General features: G+C 42.6%; 1 protein-coding gene and 1 pseudogene across 1 annotated transcript in view; one reads left to right on the top strand and one right to left on the bottom strand.

Moving 5' to 3' along the window:
• LOC119843336 (butyrophilin subfamily 1 member A1-like) overlaps positions 1-20944 on the bottom strand; it is a 1931986-nt gene that overhangs the window by 1389038 nt on the left and 522004 nt on the right. The window lies entirely within an intron of this gene.
• LOC119843363 lies at positions 1019-19441 on the top strand (annotated as a pseudogene).

The following is a 20944-nucleotide window of genomic DNA, read 5'->3' as shown; positions in this document are numbered from 1 at the left end:
GCACAGTCATTATACAGCCAGTATAACCTATTAGACTAGTATTCACACCACCGTCCCTCCTTATATACCTTCTTCTACCCACGACTGTATCCTTTCTTACTTCGTCTTCTTCCCTCTCAATGCTAAAATCTGGCGTGGAGATTACCTGGTCATCGCCCAACCATCTCCCCCTAATTCCTAGTTTAAAGCTCTCTTTATCAGTTGTGCCAGCCTCGATCCAGTTTGTCTTACTTATATCTAATATATGATTCCCTCTAAATAGTGATCAATCTGATACTTCTATAATCCTACAAATTAACTCTATTTAATGAATATATATATAATATGACATGTTGATTAATCATAGCATCACTCAATAAATGGACAATAAACTAAAATCATTGGCAGCACTGGGCTACAGGGAGGTGCCTATCTCTGCTTAAAATCCATGCCTGGGAACTCCTCTCCTGGAGCCATGTTTCTTCTGAAGAATGCATTAGGCACCTGCCTCATTCCACACAAAATGGCCCGAGGTGGAGGAGTCAGTGTTATAACTTCTACCCCAGTGGTTTGAGCACTGAGCTGGGCTGACGTGTTCCCTCAACCTCAGCTAGTGTAGCTGTTCCACTTCTGATAAATAAACAGTCATTGGGCCATAGAAAAATGATTCTGTAGCCCAATAATTTGGGCACCCACCTGGAAAATGGGAAACCAAGTCCGTTCCCCCTGCTCCAGGGACTCCTAACCTAAATCTGGGATTAATGCACCTAAGGACCTTTGTGGCTGTGGGCCATAGTGCTTCACTAACTCCTGGTTCTACTGCACGGAGCAGGGGTAATGTTCCTTGCTAAGCAGCTGTGGGGAGATGCAGTTGATGACAGTGCTATAAAATCATCAGGACATTAGAACCAGGATCTCCATATCCAAGTGTCCCATAAGCTGTTTACGTGCTGCAAAAGATTTATTTAGTTATAACATAATCCTTAGAGTGGGCACAATGTTTATTTTTTCTCTCTCCTTTTGTCTTCATCAAGTTACAATGAAAATGAAATTATCGTCTCTCCTCCATGGCCCCACAGCAAGCGTCTCTCTGCCTGGTTTCATCATTTTCTTCATTAATTTACCAATTCACAACTTGGTATCAGGTAGGCAATACCACTCATTCATTGTCATCCCCCCCATCCCCCCGTTGTTACTTATATTATTAATTTGCTTATTTCATTTCTTAGCTGTTAAGGTGCATATTAGGACAAAATTATATGGTTATATTACAAGTATCAGGAAAAAGAACATCACTTAGCCTACTTAATTCTACTACTTGATCAAAGGCTAGAAGAATTCATGTGCCAGATGCCATCCCATTTCCCTTTATGGTTTTCTGATGTTCACCGAAATCACCAGCCTTTTCCCGAGGGATGCCTGGAACATTCCCTGATTATTATTTTTTTTATATTCATCAGCTGCAGCAAAAGTGTTACCAAAATTAAAGCAAAGCGCACAATTCAAAAAACCAAGAAACAAATTATTATTTTGCTGCTTCATGCCCCTACAACATTATGACACAACCTTAAGACACTAACAGGATTTTTTTTTAAAAAACAAAACAAAACAAAAAAAAACCCTAGAGATGTTCATGAAGGACAGGTCCATCAATGGCTACTAGCCAGAGGCTAGTTGCATCCGATGAAGTGAGCTGTAGCTCACGAAAGCTTATGCTCAAATAAATTTGTTAGTCTCTAAGGTGCCACAAGTCCTCCTTTTCTTTTTGCGAATACAGACTAACACGGCTGCTACTCTGAAACCTAGCCAGAGGCTGGGAGTGGGTGGCAGAGCATGGATCACTTGATGATTTCCTGTTCTGTTCATTCCCTCTGGGGCACCTGTCATTGGCCACTGTTGGAAGACAGGACACTGGGCTAGATGGACCATTGGTCTGATCCAGTACGGTCGTTGTTATGTTATGTTCTTATGTTAAGTCTGCTCTCTTCCATTTTTCACCCCTCTGATGACTTAAAAGAATGACCAGCTTTTCCTTAACCTGTACTGCATATTTTCCCTGCAAGTACAGCAATTGCAAAGATGGTATCAAAATCATTCCAGCACAGAACAATTGGAATTGCAGTGATGAGAGTACCAAGGTCCCCCAATGGAACAATGAAATTCCATCACAAGGAAATATTTGCTAAACCAGTCTCTCAGAGCCTCTCTTATCCTCATTTTCCAAATGGGCAAATAATACTTACCTAGCTAATCATTCATTCATGCTCCTCTGGAGTACAGATACCATAGCCTGGGGGCGAAATATAAGTAGATGGACACCTGCTGCCTCCACGTCATCTGGTGCTGTCTCATGAGAGCAGTTACCAACTAAGTGGAGGAATGTCCGCAGTACGTTCACCACCAGTTCCCAAGGGCCAGCTGAGGTTGCTGAGTCTGCTCGGTGCTGTCAAGTGACTGCAAACCACACTTGGCTCACATTGTAGAGTCAAAAACAGACTTGTAGCATTTTAACATTTTGCTTTCAAAGCTTGAAACCCATGGTATAAGCTTTGGGTGGATCCTTCCTCTTCTTTTTTTTTTTTTTTTTTTCTCGGTCTCTGCAGAAAAGGCATTTTACAACTGGATTAGATTTTAAGGACAGGTCATTGTTGGGGAGATAAAACTAGGAAACCTCTTGAGAAAATGAGCACAAAGTAGCAGCAGGCCCTAAAGAGCCATGGCCATTTCCAAGTTGACTATGTACAGTAGAAGCTCAGAGTTGCAAACACCTCGGGAACTGAGGTTGTTTGTAACTGAAATGTTCGTAACTCTGAACAAAACGTTATGCTTCTTTCAAAAGTTTACAGCTGAACATTGACTTAACACAGCTTTGAAACTTTACTATGCAGAAGAAAAATGCTGCTTTTAACCATTTTAATTTAAATGAAACAAATACAGAAACAGCTTCTGTATCTTGTGAAATTTTTTTTTTAAATTTCCCTTTATTTTTGATTAACACTGCACTGTACTGTATTTGCTGTCCTTTTTTTTTTTTTTTGGTTTCTGCTGCCTGACTACGTACTTCTGGTTCCAAATGAGGTGTGTGGTTGACCGATCAGTTCGTAACTCTGGTGTTCGTAACTCTGAGGTTCTACTGTATGTAGATTTCAGAAAAGGTTGAAAATTCAGCTTGAATCAGGAACCAAGTGCCTTCATAATAATCTGAGGCCAGCTCTGATCAAATGTAACCATTTATATTTTTTTATCAATCGCCTTAAGAACATAAAAACAACCATAATGGGTCAAATCAAAGGTCCATCTAGCCCAGTATCCTGTCTTCCAACAGCAGCCAGTGCCAAATGCCCCAGAGGGAATGAACAGAACAGACAATTACCAAGTGATCCATTCCCTGACTCCAACTCCCAGCCTCTTGCAAACAGAGGCTAGGGACACCATCGCTGCCTATCTTGGCTAATAGTCATTGATGGATCTATCCTCTATGAATTTATCTAGTTCCTTTTTGAATCCTGTTATAGTCTTGGCCTTCACAAATCCTCTGGCAAAGAGTTCCACAGGTTGACTGTGCGCTGTGTGAAGAAATCCTTCCTTTTGTTTGTTTTAAACCTGCTGCCTGTTAATTTCATTTGGTGACCCCTAGTTCTTGTGTTCTGAGAAGGAGTAAATAACACTTCCTTATTTGCTTTCTCCACACTAGTCATGATTTTATAGACTCAATCATATCCCCCCCTTAATTGTCCCTTTTCCAAGCTGAAAAGTCCCAGTCTTATTAATCTCTCCTCCTATGGAAGCTGTTCCATTACCCCTCATCATTTTTGTTGCCTTTTTCTGAATCTTTTCCAATTCCAATGTATCTTTTTTTGAGATGAGGTGACCACATGTGCACGCAGAACTGAAGATGTGGGGCCTACCATGCATTTATATAGAGGCAATATGATATTCTCAATTTGTTAAAGTTTATTTTCCTTGTGTCATGAATTCGTTTCACAGCCCATTTCACAGTCATCGGACCGGATGAACCTGTCACCGCTACTGTGGGAGCGGACATTGTTACCCTGTCACTTGTCACCCCCGATGAGTGCTGAGGACAAAGAGATAGGATGGTTCTGGTCTGATTACTCTTTCCTTGTGTATCGCTATTCTGATGGAAAGGATCAGACTGAATATCAGATGCCGGAATATACAGGAAGGACAGAGTTTCTGAAAGACAATATCAGAAACGGAAGCGTCACCTTGAGGTTACATAATATCAGACCTGCAGATGAGGGACAATACATGTGCTATTTTGAGTCAACATCCTTTTATAAAGATGCCCTATTGGAACTGAAAGTAGCAGGTCAGTAGCTTGTGCTTGTATTTCCTTTAGTGATAGTATTCGATTGTTCTTTTTTTCTCATTTGCAGCTCAGTATCCAATAAACTGGAAGCTTTTGATACATGTGTTTCTAAATTTAAGGTGTTTTTTCTACTCTTTTTGGCTCACCTAAGAGAGGAAGAGGTACCTCCTATTGGGTGACTAGTCATGAGACAGTTGCTGTATCTTGAGAACCCAGGGACGGCAAAGGAGCCAGCATGAGCCTCACGCCACGAGGCCCAGTTCCTCCAAAGACTTCTCCTGGTCAGTCAGCATTGTTTTAGCCTTTCACTTATTCAGCCAGACCCAGTTTTCTCTCGGTGTCTCAAATGCTGTCAGAAGCTGAAACAGCAGAGAGATAATCGAATAATCATTCAATGAGATGTGCAGACGAATGTAAAAAGCAAAGTAATGGTGCATCTCTTAATCAACATTTCTCATATCACAGTCAAGTCCACTGCTTTTACGTACAAACTGAGGGCCTGATCTAAAGCCCACAGAAATCAACCGGAGGTTTTCCAATGTCTTTCAAGCTGCTTGTAATATCTTCAGTAAGCTTTGGCTCAAGCCTTGAATCAGGTGAGGTGAAAAGAGTTTAATCATCTAGGTCAGTGGTTCTCAACTGGGGGTTCGGGGCTCCCTGGGGGGGGCCGCAAAAAGGTTTCAGGGAGGCCACCAAACAAAGGGGGCATTAGATTTGCTGGGGCCGAGGGCAGAAAGTGGAAGCCCCACTGCATGGGGCTGAAGCTAAAGCCTGAGCAACTTAGCTTCGCGGGGCCCCATGTAGAGTGGGACGCCAGGGGATTTCCCTGCTTGTTACCCGCTAAAGCTGGCCCTGGCTTTTCTATGCAGAAAAACAGTTGGTGTGGCAGAGGTGGACTGTGGAGGTTTTATAGCATGTTGGGGCGGGACCTCAGAGAGAAAAAGATTGAGAACCCCTGGCACAGGTTGCTTTCATAAGGCAGGAAGAAAATGACTCTGAACTACACTATAGGAACCAGTTTAAACATGAGAAGCAGCAGAGATGAGCCATGATCCCTGACTGTAAAGGACACTGATCTAATGAAATCTGTAGGACACCTTCCTGAATACATCATTAAAAGATACTTAGTAGCAGATACCAACACTTTTTCCATCACTGGTCTCGTGCTCAGTTGCTACAGATCTCAGGAAATTGTGAAATTGCAATGTGACAGTAGATGTCTCCTCTGCACATTCTCAGCAATTTACCCTCTAAAATGGATTTGAATAAGATGGATAAGATTGTGAATATCCTAAGACTTCTGTGACAAAGAGAGGTCTAACTTGTTTGTGGAAGAGGGACTGGCATAAAAGGCAACACGTGGGGGGTGGGCATGTGGGGTCACATCCCCTTTGCTGCTTGGCTTGTACTGAGCATGCTCACACAGATTTGAGCATGCTCAGTAACATTGCTGAAGCCAGCTGCCCTCACTCTGCCCCCCACTATTGGCAGGCATGGGTCGTCTCTGCCTGGCACCCTACTCTTTTTCAAAAGAGTGGCCATCAATAAGTGGCCTAATGGCTCCCATTAGTTTGGCACCATCCAAGAGGAAGTGTTTGTACGCTGCTCTCTCAGCACATCCTGAGCATCTGTTAGCAACAATGGATGACACTAAGGGTCTGTCTGCATTGCACCCAGGGGTGTGAGTAGTAGCTCATGTAGATATACCCACGATAACCGTCCTGTAGCTAGCGTGCTAAAATTAGAAGTGAGAATGCCAGGGCCCAGGCTTCAGAGCAGCTTTCCCCATGCTGAGAACATACCCACTGGAGCAGCTGGCAGTGAAGCCCATGTTGTGGCATCCTGGATTTTACTTTTAGCGAGGCAGCTAGAGCACAGTTAGTGCTGATCCATCTACCTGAGCTGCCATGCACACCCAGAACTTCAATATAGAGATGGCTGCGGCTTTCTTCTCCTGTTCTAACACTGTCCCCCTAAGCCAGACAGGTGCCTTTTTATGACTAACTTGACTTATGCACTTTATGCCATGGAACACATAGGGCCTTCACTGCTGCGTTGCATCTTTGTTGGTTTCTTGCTCCAATCTTAGCTTCTTCCCAAGTCATTTTGATGGCTTTCGAATCTGCTTCTGTTGTGAATTGCCATGCATTTGTTGTGCTGAAGGTTTAAATACTTACTCCTTATGCTGAATACTGATATAAGTTATAATATTAAACAGACAAGTTGGACCAGGTAATCTCTCTCACTGGACCAACTTCTGTTGGGGAGAAAGCCAAGCTTCCTAGTTTACAAAAAGTTCTTCTTTAGGTCTGGGAAACTAACCCCGAGTGTTCCATCTAGTATTTACCTGTGACACTCGGGGTTAGTTTCCCAGACTTGAAGAAGAGCTCTGTATAAGCTCAGAAGCTTCTCTCTCTCTACAGTGGAAGTTTGTGCAATAAAAGCTATTACCTCACCCTCCTTGTCTCTCTAATACCTTGCAACCGACATGGCTACAACACCATGGCACAATATAAAATTAAAACAGTTTTATTCCACTCTCCTCCAGCTCTAGGCACTGGTCCTCTCATCTCTGTTGAAGGTTATCAGGATGGAGGGATCTGAGTGTTGTGCCGATTGGCCGGGTGGTACCCAGAGCCTGAGGCTCTCTGGAGAGATCTCACTGGACGACATGTACCGTTGCTGTCTGAAACAAAATTCCAAGGGGATAATGGCCTGTTTGAAACAGAAACTTCTATAATCATAACAGAAACCTCAAACCAGAACATCTCCTGTTCCATTAGGAGCACTCTCCTCAAACAAGAAAAGGAATCAACAATTTATATAGCAGGTCAGTTACTGTCCAAGCTGCAATGTGACCATCAACACGCACACACCCGCAGTTGGCTAACAACATTAAAATATGTCTATACCAATGAAAACTACCTTAGTAACAGCCACTAAGCATTAACATGTATGCAAATGAATAGTGATTGAATGGTACACAAATAATCCAACAGAGGATGCTGTGAAGGCCAAGACTATAACACAGTTCAAAAAAGAACTAGATAAGTTCATGGAGGACAGGTCCATCAATGGTAGTTTCTGTTTGCCAGAAGCTGGGAATGGGCAACAAGGGATGGATCATGTGATGATCACCTGTTCTGTTCATTCTTTCTGGGGCACCTGGCATTAGTCACTGTCGGAAGACAGGATACTGGGCTAGATGGACTTTTGGTCTGACTAGTGTGGCTGTTCTTATGTTCTTATTGTGCCTAATTCCTTCCCAAGCTATTGTCTCTCCACAGCTGAACAGTAGCAGATTTCACGGCCTCACAAGTGTGCTGCCCATTGGTAATATTCTTAGTGCAGCATGTTTTATTTATGCTACATACACCAGTCCTTGAATTGAGATGGTCACAAACAGCATGTCAGAAATTTCAGCTCAGACACCACTGCCTTGTTCCCCGGGAGCAGCTCTGCTCCAATAATTCACTCTCCTTAGAGAGATTAAGGCAGATGGCAAACTCTCTGGCTCTTTGCCACAGCTCCCCGCCAAAGAAACTACAGCACAAAGTTAATGACAATAAAGCATGTTTTGAAAGATTGAACAGGGCTCTCAATCCAAGGAGAAGAACTTGTAAGAGTATGTTAATGGTGCATTCAGGTGACTACAGCTATAAGATAGCTTAGCTCCCTTCTGTACTTCATAACAAACAAAGTTCCATCCGGGTTTGATCAATACAAACAGCTTACACCGAATGTGTGGTGTGGATTAAGAGTGGGTATGTGTCTGGAAGGTGGGGGCCACTGACCCACAGTGATTATGGCAGGTAGCGCAGCATTTCTAGTCTGTACAAGGAGCAGTAGGTGAGGCAGACTGGCTTTTTGCTTCATGGCAAAATGGAGGATGGGGAGTGGTGTGGTTTCCCATCTCTGTGTACACAATAAAACCGGTTTAACTGGTCAGAATAAATGTTCATTGCCAATTTAAACCTTCTAAGGGAATTGAATCATTCATGAACTGTCCTGATTTCTAGGACTGTATTTGTTACTCTTAACTATTTGCTGGATATTTTTGGTGAAACTGACGGGCAGCCTTCAATCTGCAGTCACAGTCCCTTGTGGATGATGATGATGATGATGCTGTCTATTTGCCACACCTGTTCTCCAGCATCTAAAGTTACATTTTAAAAAACATCGCTCTAACATTTATGGTTCTGAATTAAACCTTCAAAATGTGATTTCAGTGGAATCAATGCATTGATGCCTACCTACGTCTGAAGAGAGCCTGAACCAATAGCTCCAAGAGGTGTGAACTGCCCCTGTTTATTTCAGTGAGACAGCCCTGCTGAAGTCTAATAAGCATACTTTGATGAGCAGATTTCTCTAGAACAGGAATCCTTTCCAGTGTACCTTCAAACGAACAAATAAAACTAAAGAAATCTCTCCACTGGAATCTTTTTAAAGTAATGTTAAGGTTGTAAAGTTCTTTATCTGCTGCTGAAAAGCGCTATATTAGAGCAAGGTTATTTACTATTATCCCTCGGTATTACATCATGGGGATTTTTTTTAAAACAAAGATCCTTCACATCATACAAAAATCTTTAAGCACAGAAAGGGGAAAACTTTAATTTATCCCCATGAGTGTCCAGTAAATCATGACCATGAACCAGCTTCATAGGTTTGGTCGTTAGGAGTTTTGTTAAACCCTCCACAGAATTCCTGTCATTTAGGTGCTCACATGCCCTAATTCTCCTTTCACTTTCCTTGTGGCACCTTAGAGACTAACAAATTTATTAGAGCATAAGCTTTCGTGAGCTACAGCTCACTTCATCGGATGCATCCGATGAAGTGAGCTGTAGCTCACGAAAGCTTATGCTCTAATAAATTTGTTAGTCTCTAAGGTGCCACAAGTACTCCTTTTCTTTTTGCAAATACAGACTAACACGGCTGCTACTCTGAAACTTCACTTTCCTTATAATTCTCCCAGCACCTAAGAGTGCTGTCTTCCGGAGGCTGACAACAATCATGATATAGTGAACTGCTAATGTATTCCTGAGCTGCTCATTACACCCTTAGGGATTCCTCCAATTGCTCCACTAATCACTTGGATTAATTTTGTTCTAGTTTTCCATAATCATTCATGGCAAAGTATGAAGAACTCTATCTTCTCTTCACTTTTTTTTTTTTTTTTTAATAGTTCTGTTGGCTGGTATGTCTTCTTTTCTACAACAGCTATCTCAAACCTGTTTGCCTGCACGGTTTGGTCTGTGACAATTGCCAGATCCCATTAAATCTTAGCTTCTTAATTTTCTAGAACATTTTCAATTTGGTGATCATAACACTGCATCGTTTATTTGAATATATATATTTGCCACAGAGGCTCCAATGCAGATGCTTGGCAACCTCGTTGTGTCTATTCATATATTCTCTCCCAACCAGGATCCTGCTGGCCCTTGGCACATGCTCCACCATCTCTTTCTTTTCAGAATAGATTCTGCATCTTGGGGAGCAGTTGTGTTTAGTCAATTATGTTTCAAATGTAATTAGGCCTTAAGAACTACTCTTGGGCACCCATAATGCGGCTGTCTCTCTTTTGAGGATAACCATCTACAAACCATTAATTTGTTCGTCTATCACTAATGGATTTGATCTCTCTCCGGGCATTGCTTTCTGTGTAAATATTTTGGGTCTTTTTCTGGTGATTTGCTTTCTCCTTTCTCCTATGCTTTCTTGGACTGAGATACGCATTCAGCCATCACCTGTTGTTGTGACCAGATGGGCTTTTACTCTAGCTGTATTCTTCTTTGTTCGTTACTTCCTCCACCCACACACACACAGACTTTTGGATGTAAATCCTCTCCATATCTTGATTAACATTCATTATTCTGTGTATTACTAGGAGTTTTTTTTCTTGTTTGCCAATTTTTTTCTTCTCTGATTCCAGCCGTGTGCCATACTTACGGTATCACCCATACATTGATGACTCAGACCAACTTCTTCATTGTCTTTAGAGTAGTTTTTATTTGTGTGTAATATTGTTTCCTCACATCTTCTGTGATTTTCTTATGTTGTATCTCTGACAGTTCCCTGATCCTGAGCTATTTGTAGGGGCTAGGGTGAGCGAGATCCTGGATAGAGCCTTTGTTGACTTGTACGCCATCAGACTGGACCAGTTTCCCCCTCTTTACAGATGCCAATGCACATTGAGCCGATCCAAACCTTGCTTTATGTCTTCATCAAATTGTTCTATTCATCTCATCAATCTCTGTATCTTCCTTTGTGACTGTCCATACACTTTCAGATCATCCCTGTATAGCAGATAGTAACTGGTGGTGACTCTTTCCTGATATGACAACTGCAATTTGTCTCCTGAGGCATCCTTGTGAGTTGCAGCACTGCTACTGCAAACAGCTTTGATGCTACGGAATCCTCTTGAAAGATTTGGACCTCATCAATGAGATTCCCTTCCAGTCAGAGTCGAGGGTCCCAGTTAACCGTTCATTGCTGCAGAAAGAATATGATCGTGGGAGGAACCTTGTGCATTTTCAGTATCTCAGTGATCTACTAATGTGGTATTCTGTCATATGCTTTTTGGTAGACTAGTGTAGCCCATAAGGGCTGGTTTGCCTTCATTATATTCTGCTGTAACACAAGGAACCTATAGGCCTGGATCCTGTAAGTCAGTAGCTTAAGCAAGTTGGCATAAATACAGTCAAATATAGTAGGCCTGAGATCTTTGGCATACCTAAATGGCCAGTTACCCTTAGATTTCAATTCCTGATATCGAGAGAGCTATTCCTAGTTCACCAGAATCTAACAGTAAACAGCAACTGCAGGAACAAGGAAGTGATCACTGCAAACTTGCCTGAGTAAGAAGTGATGGATATGATAATAAGATAAATGGCAATATGTATGAGTATGCTGACCTACAGGATAAGTGCATCCCAATATTATGAGGGTGTGGAAGTCAGATTTGGGCATAGAAGGCTGACCCTTACTATGAATAATCATGATGGTACTCCGGCCCTATAATAGGGCAAACCACCATGTGGAGGGAGTTAGCTTTCCACCATTGGACCCTTCAGCTCTAGGGTTATCTACCATCAATCAATTGAGGAACCTGGACCATCGGACTCATTCGGCATGCTAGAGGCAGGGCTGGTCCTTTGTCTCTTACCACCTGGTCCTCAAGGAAGGGGGTTGGTAGGTAAATCTAAGAGCTCATGAAAAGAATGATACCGCAGATTAACCCGGCATTGGGGATTTCTTATTTGTTTATAAAAAGAAAAGGAAGACTTGTGGCACCTTAGAGACTAACAAATTTATTAAGCTTTCGTGAGCTGTAGCTCACGAAAGCTTAATAAATTTGTTAGTCTCTAAGGTGCCACAAGTCTTCCTTTTCTTTTTGCGAATATAGACTAACACGGCTGCTATTCTGAAACCTGTCATTATTTGTTTGTGGCTTGGAGCTTTTCTGGCTTTCTTATTGATTTTAATAAAAATCTCTAAAGCTTTGCTTTGCCCACAGTGTGTGAGTCCTCGCCCTACACCTCAAGGATCCCTACAAGATACTGAACTCGCTAGTTTTGAGTTCAGTGTAGCCCAGTGGTTCTCAACTGTGGTCCACTGCTTGTTCAGGGAAAGCCCCTGGTGGGCCGGGCCGGTTTATTTACCTGCCGCGTCCGCAGGTTCGGCTTATCGTAGCTCCCACTGGCCACAGTTTGCCACTTCAGGCCAATGGGGACTGTGGGAAGGGCAGCCAGCACATCCCTCGGCCCGCGCTGCTTCCCACAGCCCCCATTGGCCTGGAGCAGCGAACCAAGGCTAGTGGGAGCCGCGATCGGCCGAACCTGCGGACGCGGCAGGGAAACAAACTGGCCCGGCCCGCCAGGGGCTTTCCCTGAACAAGTGGTGGGCCACAGTTGAGAACTACTAGTGTAGCTGGATTCTGGGACAAGAACCCTCTTGCCCTCAGTCTATTAATCAGATCAACTGGCAACCGATACAAGTATTATTAACAATTAAAAAGAATCGGACAACACTAACCATACCTCTCTAGCTTTTTCTTCTGTTTTGTATCCTTTGTGACCCTTCTATTCAGCATTGGGTGGTTTTGCATCCCTTTCATATTTGCTGTGCAGTCTTCTTGCTCGGGATGGAGCATTCCACTGCAAATCTGCACTATCCAAATCTTCTTTGTCAGAAGTGCCATTATAGAAGTTTTCATGCAATTGGTAAACACATGATCGGCCTGTAATCCTGACGATCACTGCAGCTTTCTTTCTTTTCTCCCTGTCACCATCCAACTTGGGCATCTGTTCTTCAAATATTTGTTAATTTTTTCCAGGAGGCAGTTAGAGAGTGGTTTGTCATTTCATCCACAATCCATACACCTTATTTAATCCTCATGCTTTCTAATTTTTCATTCCTCTCAATGTCTCATCTATTTCTTTCTTTAATATTTGTGTGTATTCCTCAATCGTGATCTTTTTCTCACATTTTCCCACTGTTTGTTACATTGTTATAATTCTCTTATGTTGCTAGTAGTAGTAGTAATGAGTATGTTATCTTTTAAGAACTCTAAAGTTTGGGGGCTGAGGGGAATCAGAAGCCAAGAAATTCATAGTTAAGATTAAATTACAAAAAACCCACATCTTTGGAAAACTGGAAATTTGCAGGTAAGATAGTTAAATTTTTTAAATCTAATTTTTTTTTAATAAAGGTAATATAGACTCAAACCATTGATATATGTCTGGATTCCTCACTTTAGCAAAGTTTTCTGTGTGGGTAATTTTTATCTTATGGATTGTTTGTTTGTCAAAAACTGTTTTTCAACTATAATTATTATATGTGGTATCACAGCATTGAACAATATCTCAGCAGTGAATTAAGCCAGGCCCCCTTATTCACTGATACTGTATATCACTGTTAAAATGATCTTGGTTAGAACCATTTTTAAGTCAGTTTCTGATCACTTTCATAGTGTAAACAGGGTCATCTCTGATTCCTCGTCTCACCCAAATTCTGCTGTAAATGTATATATTTGTAATAAAATACATTTCACCTTTGTCCTTGCTTCCAAAGTAATGCCAGTTCAATTTTTTTTTTCCAGAAGCTTTTTTTCCAGAAGATATCTCCCTGGATTGCCATTCTGTGCACGATCCTGGTTATTCAGGTTTTTTTTTATTGGCCTCTTAATTTATCTCATGAAAACAAAAGGTAATACATTAAATAAGGAAGTAAACTATAAAGAGACATTCTCAATTTTTTTTAAGGTTATGCAGTGATGGTGATGACTCCATAGTTAAGGTTGTTACTTTATTTTCAAATTATTGCAAAGTCTGATTTTGTTGCCCTCTCTAAAATCCCAAAACAGTGATACCAGCACAAAAAAATTAATTGGATTTTAAGTGGATGATTTTTGTTCTGCAAAATTGGAAGTGATTTGAACAAAAGGTTGCCAGTTTACAGCATCCTAAATATGGGAATGTTCATCCAAGCTCCATTTGTTTTCTTTTACCATTTCTTAAGAACAAAACAAAGAAGTAACTTAAAATGTAGCGTATTGGACTTCACAGCTGAGATCTAGTGTGCAGAAACAAAATACAGTTGTATAAGGTTGAAATATGCAACACAGATAAGGCTCAAATTGTCACATGTCATCACTGATTTGAATTGCCTCCGTTTTTGTGTAATGAATCCAAGGATATGTCTTGACTTCAGAATTAGCCCTGGCTTTCACTCAGATGTTGCTCCTAGCCCCATCTTCCATTCACACACACAATCCTCTGGCCTGAGTTTAGTGGTCCTTTCACCCAGGCTAGCTCACACAGTTGGGGCTGTGCTTTCACTCAGGCTGGTATTACAGTGAGGGCTCAGGCTAAATCACTGGAATTCTGATGGTCCTCCAGTTCCTTCCCATAATTCCCCCAGGTGCCCATAATGACAGACAAGTTCTCCCAAAAATCACTGAAAAAGAATCGTAGAATGGCTCAGCTTAGCATAGCCCAAAGAACCATGTGATATGTCCCCAGTAGTCCTCGTATTGCACAAGGGTGAGTGCGACAGTAGTGAAGACACAGTAACTTTCTGAGTATGTGTTTGCAGAGCGGCTACAGACCCGGCCTAGGCTAACCTAGATGCTCAGACCCAAGTGCCAATCATGCAAGTTAACTCTGGAACCCCATTCTGGATCTGTCCCACCTTTTGCACATGCCTATTTGCATTTGGAGCTGAGTCACTTTATCTTGCATGTAGTGAACACAGAGACACCTTGTTTGGCCGCTCTGCCAGTGTACTCGAGTGCAGTCACTGGGGGAGGTTTGAAGAACTATGGCTAAATTTTGATCATAAAGGGCATAGTCTTTACTGTGGATCCCCAGGGAAAAGAAACCTAATAATAATAGCGTATTTATTTCTGCTTATGTTTTTTAGGGAAGGCTGCAGAACATAGTGTTGTTCTCTCTCCTTTCACAATATTTTGCATACAGCTGTATCCTTGTTGGAGGGGGGCGTTGTTTACTTATTTGAGGGTTTTTTTTATTTCATTTGGTTTTTAATTTAATTTTTTTTAAAAGATGTTGCAGGGTGGGTTAATATTAAATGTGAAATTTCATATTGAAAGGAAACTTTTTAAAAAAAGTTTATATGTGACTAAAACCAGGAAGGTTGAATAGATATGACCCATCACCAGCCTTAATCTTGGTACTGACAATCTAATATAATAAAGGCATGAGATTTAACATATACAATGAAGGAAAAATCTAAGGGCCTGATTCAAGAAAGTTTTATGCAAGTATTTAAGTGTCTCCCTATTTAGGGCAGCCCTTAAGCACATGCTTAACTTTAGGCATGTGGTTTTTGTCCCATTGAAGTTCAATTGGGACGTAAGCGCATGCCAAAATTTTGCATGTGCCTGAACCTTTACTTTCTAGTAAGGACATGAGGCACTGAAGATGGAAAGTTTATATTTCTAGAAATCAAAGATATCAAAATATTAACATTAGTAACTTATTTCCTTTTGTTATTTCAAATCTTTGGAAATAATGATAATGGGTTCAGACCTGCTCTAACTGGGTTGGAGACAAAGCCAGGGTCTTTCCTTTCTCTCTCATGAGATTTGGAATTGGATCCATTTGATACAATTAAAGATTTGCCATGGACATCAGTGAGCGAAGCATTAGACCTTCAATAAAAGGGGTTTTTTGTTTTGTTTGTTTGTTTTAAAGATACACTAAAGTTATCTCCAGGTTAAGTATAATGATAATATAGAAATAAATATTAGTTATTGGAAATTTCTGTAAACTCGCTATTAAATGTGTAGCGTTTGAAAGAGAACTGCTCATGTATTGTGTACGTATTTCTGACATTATTGCATGGTAACTTTTTCCTAGAACTTTAACTAGAGACGTTTGGAAGATGTGCTGCACATCTTGCTCTTTGAAAATTAGTTTCTCCACAAACAGTCAAAATATTGGAAAAAAAAATTATTTCAAATGGCCATTTCAGCACAAAGTACGGTTTTGTTTGTTTAAATGGAAAAATGATCTGAAATTATATTTTAATTTGAAATGAAACAAAAATTCTCATTTCTAAATGTTGATTTAGATTTTTTTTTATTTTGACATTTCCCCACAGAAAGAGAGGGTTTTTTTCCCCCATAAGAATCATCATTTTTCCTCCAAAAATTACCATTTCAAACTAAATATTTTTTGCAGGAAAAGTTCTCAAACACATTTTTGACCAGATTTACTTATAACCGTTTCCCCCTTTCCATTCCTCACATTTCATTCTGTATAATATTGCTGCCTGCTAATTCAGTGTTCGTTCAGAGGAGTTCTCATTTCTTATTCTTGATTGCAGGGTGGAGAAGACTGCCTTACAGAAGCAGGTAATAAATGTTCATATTTTATCAAAGCCCAAATCCCATCCCCGCAAGGGTTCCTAACATTCTGTTCACTTTTTTGACTGCTACTGCACACTGAGCAGATGTCTTCAGAGCAGGGTTGACCATTTTGGTTGGACATATTACTGGAGATTTCATCACATGACAATCTTTAATTAAAGACAGGTTTCAGAGTAGCAGCCGTGTTAGTCTGTATTCGCAAAAAGAAAAAGGAGTACTTGTGGCACCTTAGAGACTAACAAATTTATTAGAGCATAAGCTGACGTAATGCATCCGATGAAGTGAGCTGTAGCTCACGAAAGCTTATGCTCTAATAAATTTGTTAGTCTCTAAGGTGCCACAAGTACTCCTTTTCTTTTTAATTAAAGATGAAACTTTAATTCCTGGAAACTTCAGGAAAATCCTGGAGGGTTAGCAACCCTATTTCAGAGAACTATCCACAATGACTCCGAGGTCTCTTTCTTGAGTAGCAACAGCTAATTTAGACCCCAACATTTAGTTGGGATTACGTTTTCCAGTGTGCAGTACTTTGCGTCTATCAGCATTGAATTTCATCAGCCGTTTTGTTGCAGGCAGTTTCCTTGCTCAGAAATCCCTTGGTCTGCCACACCAGCAAGCTGTGTGCCCAGGGAGTTCTGGTCCAGATCCACAAACCCAGACAAGGCACCTAATTCCCAGTTTTAGGCATTACTGTGATCCACAAAACCGCTGCCTGGCTGCCACCTGAACAGAGGTGTCTGAACTCTGGGACTTTCACTGCAAAAATGTAGGCACCAAGGACCTATGTTGCTGCCTCCCTCTAGGCACCCAGGTGCCTAATCCCCCATATAAACCCCCGCGTGAGCCAGAAGCTAGGGATGAGAGCCTATCTGATAGGCGGACTCAGAGGCCAACTAGCTCTGTGTAGAACAGCTGAAGGAAAAGGCTTCTTGTAGTTTTCAACCAGTGCTTAGGGTACTCACCCAGGATTCAGAAAACCTCCAGTCCAAGTCCCTCTCCACCTGTGAGGAAAAAGGGATTTTAAAAAGGGGCTGGGATGGGCACATAAGCAAGGGGCATCTCTCAGGCCTCCCTGCCCAGGGCAGGTGGAGGGTCCGGGGCTTCCCACAGCAGCTCAGGCTCCATGGGGAGCTCTTATCACAGCCCAGCTCTGGTGGCACGGGGACGGGACTCTGGAGGAAGAGGAGGGGCAGAGGATGGGGGCAATGGAGGAGGGTGGGGGCCACAGAGAAGGGTGGGGCCACAGGCGCAAGAAGAGGAACAGGGGGCAGGGCCTCGGGGGGGGGGAAGAGGTGGAGCAGGGGGCAGAGACATGGAGAGGAATGGGGCCACACAAGGGGAAGAGAAGAAGCAGGGGTGGGGCCACAGAAAGGGGCGGTGCCTGATGTCCCTCCTCCCCCATCAAGGTTCCTGCACTGTTGGCTACCTGGAGCACTTACCTGAGAGATGGGTGATCCCTGTTTTAATCCCGTCTCTTGAGCAGGCAGAGTTAGGCATCTCCTACAGCCCAGGTGAGCACCCTAATCACTGGACTAAAGGTTATAAGGGAATGTGCATTTTTCCTCAGCCCCACTGTTTTGTGTAGAACTAGCCAGCCTCTGAGCACATCTACCAGTTCAGGCCCTGCAGGCAGGACAGGCATTCAGCTGCCTGCATCCCCCAGGTTCATGGATCTCAAGCAGAGATAGGCACCTCCATGCTGTCCAGACTTAGGCATTATCTCCATGAGCAGGGCAGGGCGTAGCACACACCCCTCCCACCAGTTAGTTTAGGCAGTGCCCTGTCTAGCATGGCGGCTTTTGTGAATCCCCTCCTTAAAGTGCATCTACCCTGCACAGCATTCTTGTGGCAGTGCATATGCTACACGCCCCCCTAGCATGGGTATAAATAGCAGTTGTAGACAGCGAGGCACGGCTTAGGCAAGTAAAGACACCCATGCCCCCTGTGGGTATGTACCCTACATGGCTCTCTACATGCCCAAGCAACACCTTCCCCAGAATGGGCTGCTGCCTCCCCACTGCCAGAGCCTTTCATCCCCGGAAGGGAGCTACTGGAGCCTTTCCACACCACAAGGGAAGACTCAAGCAGTGGGGAAAGGCTCTGGTGAGGGGAGACAGTGAGAAGTCTCCGACAGCTCTCCATTGCCAGGGCCTTCCTCCGTTGCCCCCACCCTGCCAGAGCCTTTCACCGAGATGTGTAGCTACAGACCACAGTGTCGATACAGCCTGCTTTTCACTGCAGCATGTGGCTACATGAACCCTATACCCTACTGCCAGTGGTGTGCAATGTAGATGTAGCTTTAGGGGCCTCTCTCTCTCTCCCCATTCATATAGGAAGCCTAGGCGCCTCACTTAGGATTTGGGGTTTCCATTGTTTTCACAGTGATTTTCTAGGTGACTAAAAGTTAGGTGTTGTAATACTGAGTGTCTCTTGGTGAAATGGGGGTCTCTGGTCTCTCTGCTTCCTCTCAGGGTCACTCTCACAACTGCATCTCTGGCTTTCTCCCCGTAATTAACTAACACACACGCACACCTCTGCCTCTGCAACAAAGGAAACCCCTCAGACCATGAAACTTAGCTCTGTCCTGCATTTGTGGCTTTCCTTGTTTCCAGATATTTTTACTACATAAAGGGGCTTGATTGCACCTCCCATGGACGGTAACAGAGTGAGCTCAGCACAACCACTGGCTTTGAGGAGGACTTTGGTTCTTTTTTTTCTTAATTCAAGACCGTACACACACATTGCAGCATAATCATACTGTTCTTTCTCCTGTTCTTACCTGAGGGGATCCAGCAATGAACCCAGATCTCAGCTTCAGAGAAAGCGGAAGCGTGAACAGTGGCAGTCTCTCCTGGTTGGAAAATGGAAGGGAAAAAAAAAGTTTTGCAAAAAATATTTTTAAAATGCTTTTTTTTTTTTTAGGATTGAGGAATTTCACGTTTTTTATATTAAAATGGTCAGAATTGATTTTTTTTTTAATTTATCCAAAAATTGTTTTTTGGCAAATGAAAAGTTTGGTTTACATTTGTGATCATTTAAAAATATTAATTAAAATCTGTTCCATCATCCAGCTGTCCGTCCTCTGATATATAATCAAGAGAAAGGAGATAAATAGACTCACTCTCCAGCTGGGACAGCTTCTGTCACTGACTTGATCAAACCCTCCACCAGGGCTCAGCTCTGTTTCTAACACTCTGATTCTCTTACTCTCTCCAGAGAAGGTGACCCTGGATCCAGACTCAGCAAATCCCTACCTCATCTTGTTGAAGAATCAGAAAAGAGTCAGACTGGAAGGCGCGGACGAGAAGCTGCTCGCCAATCTTGAGGGATTTTGTTATTCTTCCTGTGTACTGGCCTCTGAGGGATTCACTTCTGGGACACATTATTGGGGGTTCGAAGTTGGGAGCAAAGGAGGCTGGGCTGTGGGGGGGTCGCCAGAGAGTCTGTGAGGAGGAAGGAATGAGTAGTGATCCTTAATACTGAGGAGGGGATCTGGGCTGTAGAGCAACAGTGGTGGGGTGAGTTCTAGGCTCCCACTAGCTCTAAGACATGCCTGTCCCTAAGTAGGAAACCTGAGACGATTCGGGTTTCTCTGGACTACGAAGCAGGCCTGGTCGAATTTTTCGATGCTGATAATGTGAAACGGTTCTATGCTTTCCGCTCGGCCTCTTTCGTTGATGAGAAAATCTTCCCTTTCTTCCGGGTTGGGGGTGCAGGAGCCCAGCTCAGACTGTGTCCGTGAGAAAGGGGTACATTATTCCACTTGGACTCACTCAAACATGTTCTCATCAACTTAGGATATCTTTCATTCAGTTTATAAAGATCACTTATAGCTCCTCTTTAACTTCGTACTATTTCCCTGTAAATAAAGAAATTTTGAAATAATGGATGTATTTTCTGCTCTTCTCATCTACTTTATTTATTTCAGCTGCAATTTTTTGGGGGGAAGGGTCTGCTTCCCCATTAGGGTCACAGATGCCCTCTTGACAGTCTAAGAGCCTGAGGCCTAGTCTACACTACAGAGTTAGGTTGATGCAAGATAGCTGACATTGACCTAACTAGGGAACTAAAAATACCTGCCCCGCCACAGCAATTTAATAACTCCACTCCCATGAGAGGTGTAGAGTGAAAGTCGATGTAGTTAGGTCGATGCAGTGTCAGTGGAGACACTGAGTTACTTACACTGAGTGTTACTAGCTTTCAGAAGCCGGCTTACAATGCTCCCCATTGGCAATACAATCAATACAAGCGCTCCCAGGGAGCACGCACACCGCTGACACAAGGAGCAAAGTGTAGGCATGCACAAGCCACATAATTACTGCAGCAGCTGTATGCTGATGTAAGTTAGGCCTACTTAATTTTGTAGTGTAGACATGTCCTACGAGGAGTTGTGATCAGTTTCCTTCCATTTGATGTTATGATTCTTTTGATTTATGTATCAATATAAGTGCTATGATCATGCTTTTCTGGGTTCACAATTTGATCACATTCCCGCAGTCGTCCATTCTGTCTAATTCGTAAAATACCAATACCCAAAAGCCCCAACAGTGATGGGACCACATTAGGTTGTGCACTGTTCAAACCCAGAAAAGAAACCATCTTTCCTCTGAAAGGGTTATGGTAGAGCTGTTCGGAAAACGTTCCTCTCTGCTCTCCTCCCCCCGAAAAAAAAACCAAAACGATTAAAATGAAGAACAAATGTTTTGGTTGAACGTTCCATAGAAATTTTTGACTTTTCATCC

This window comes from Dermochelys coriacea, chromosome 14, assembly GCF_009764565.3.
Source record: "Dermochelys coriacea isolate rDerCor1 chromosome 14, rDerCor1.pri.v4, whole genome shotgun sequence".
NCBI lineage: Eukaryota > Metazoa > Chordata > Testudines > Dermochelyidae > Dermochelys > Dermochelys coriacea.
The sequence above is the reverse complement of the archived record's forward strand: the minus strand, read 5'-3'. Positions and strand labels throughout refer to the sequence as shown.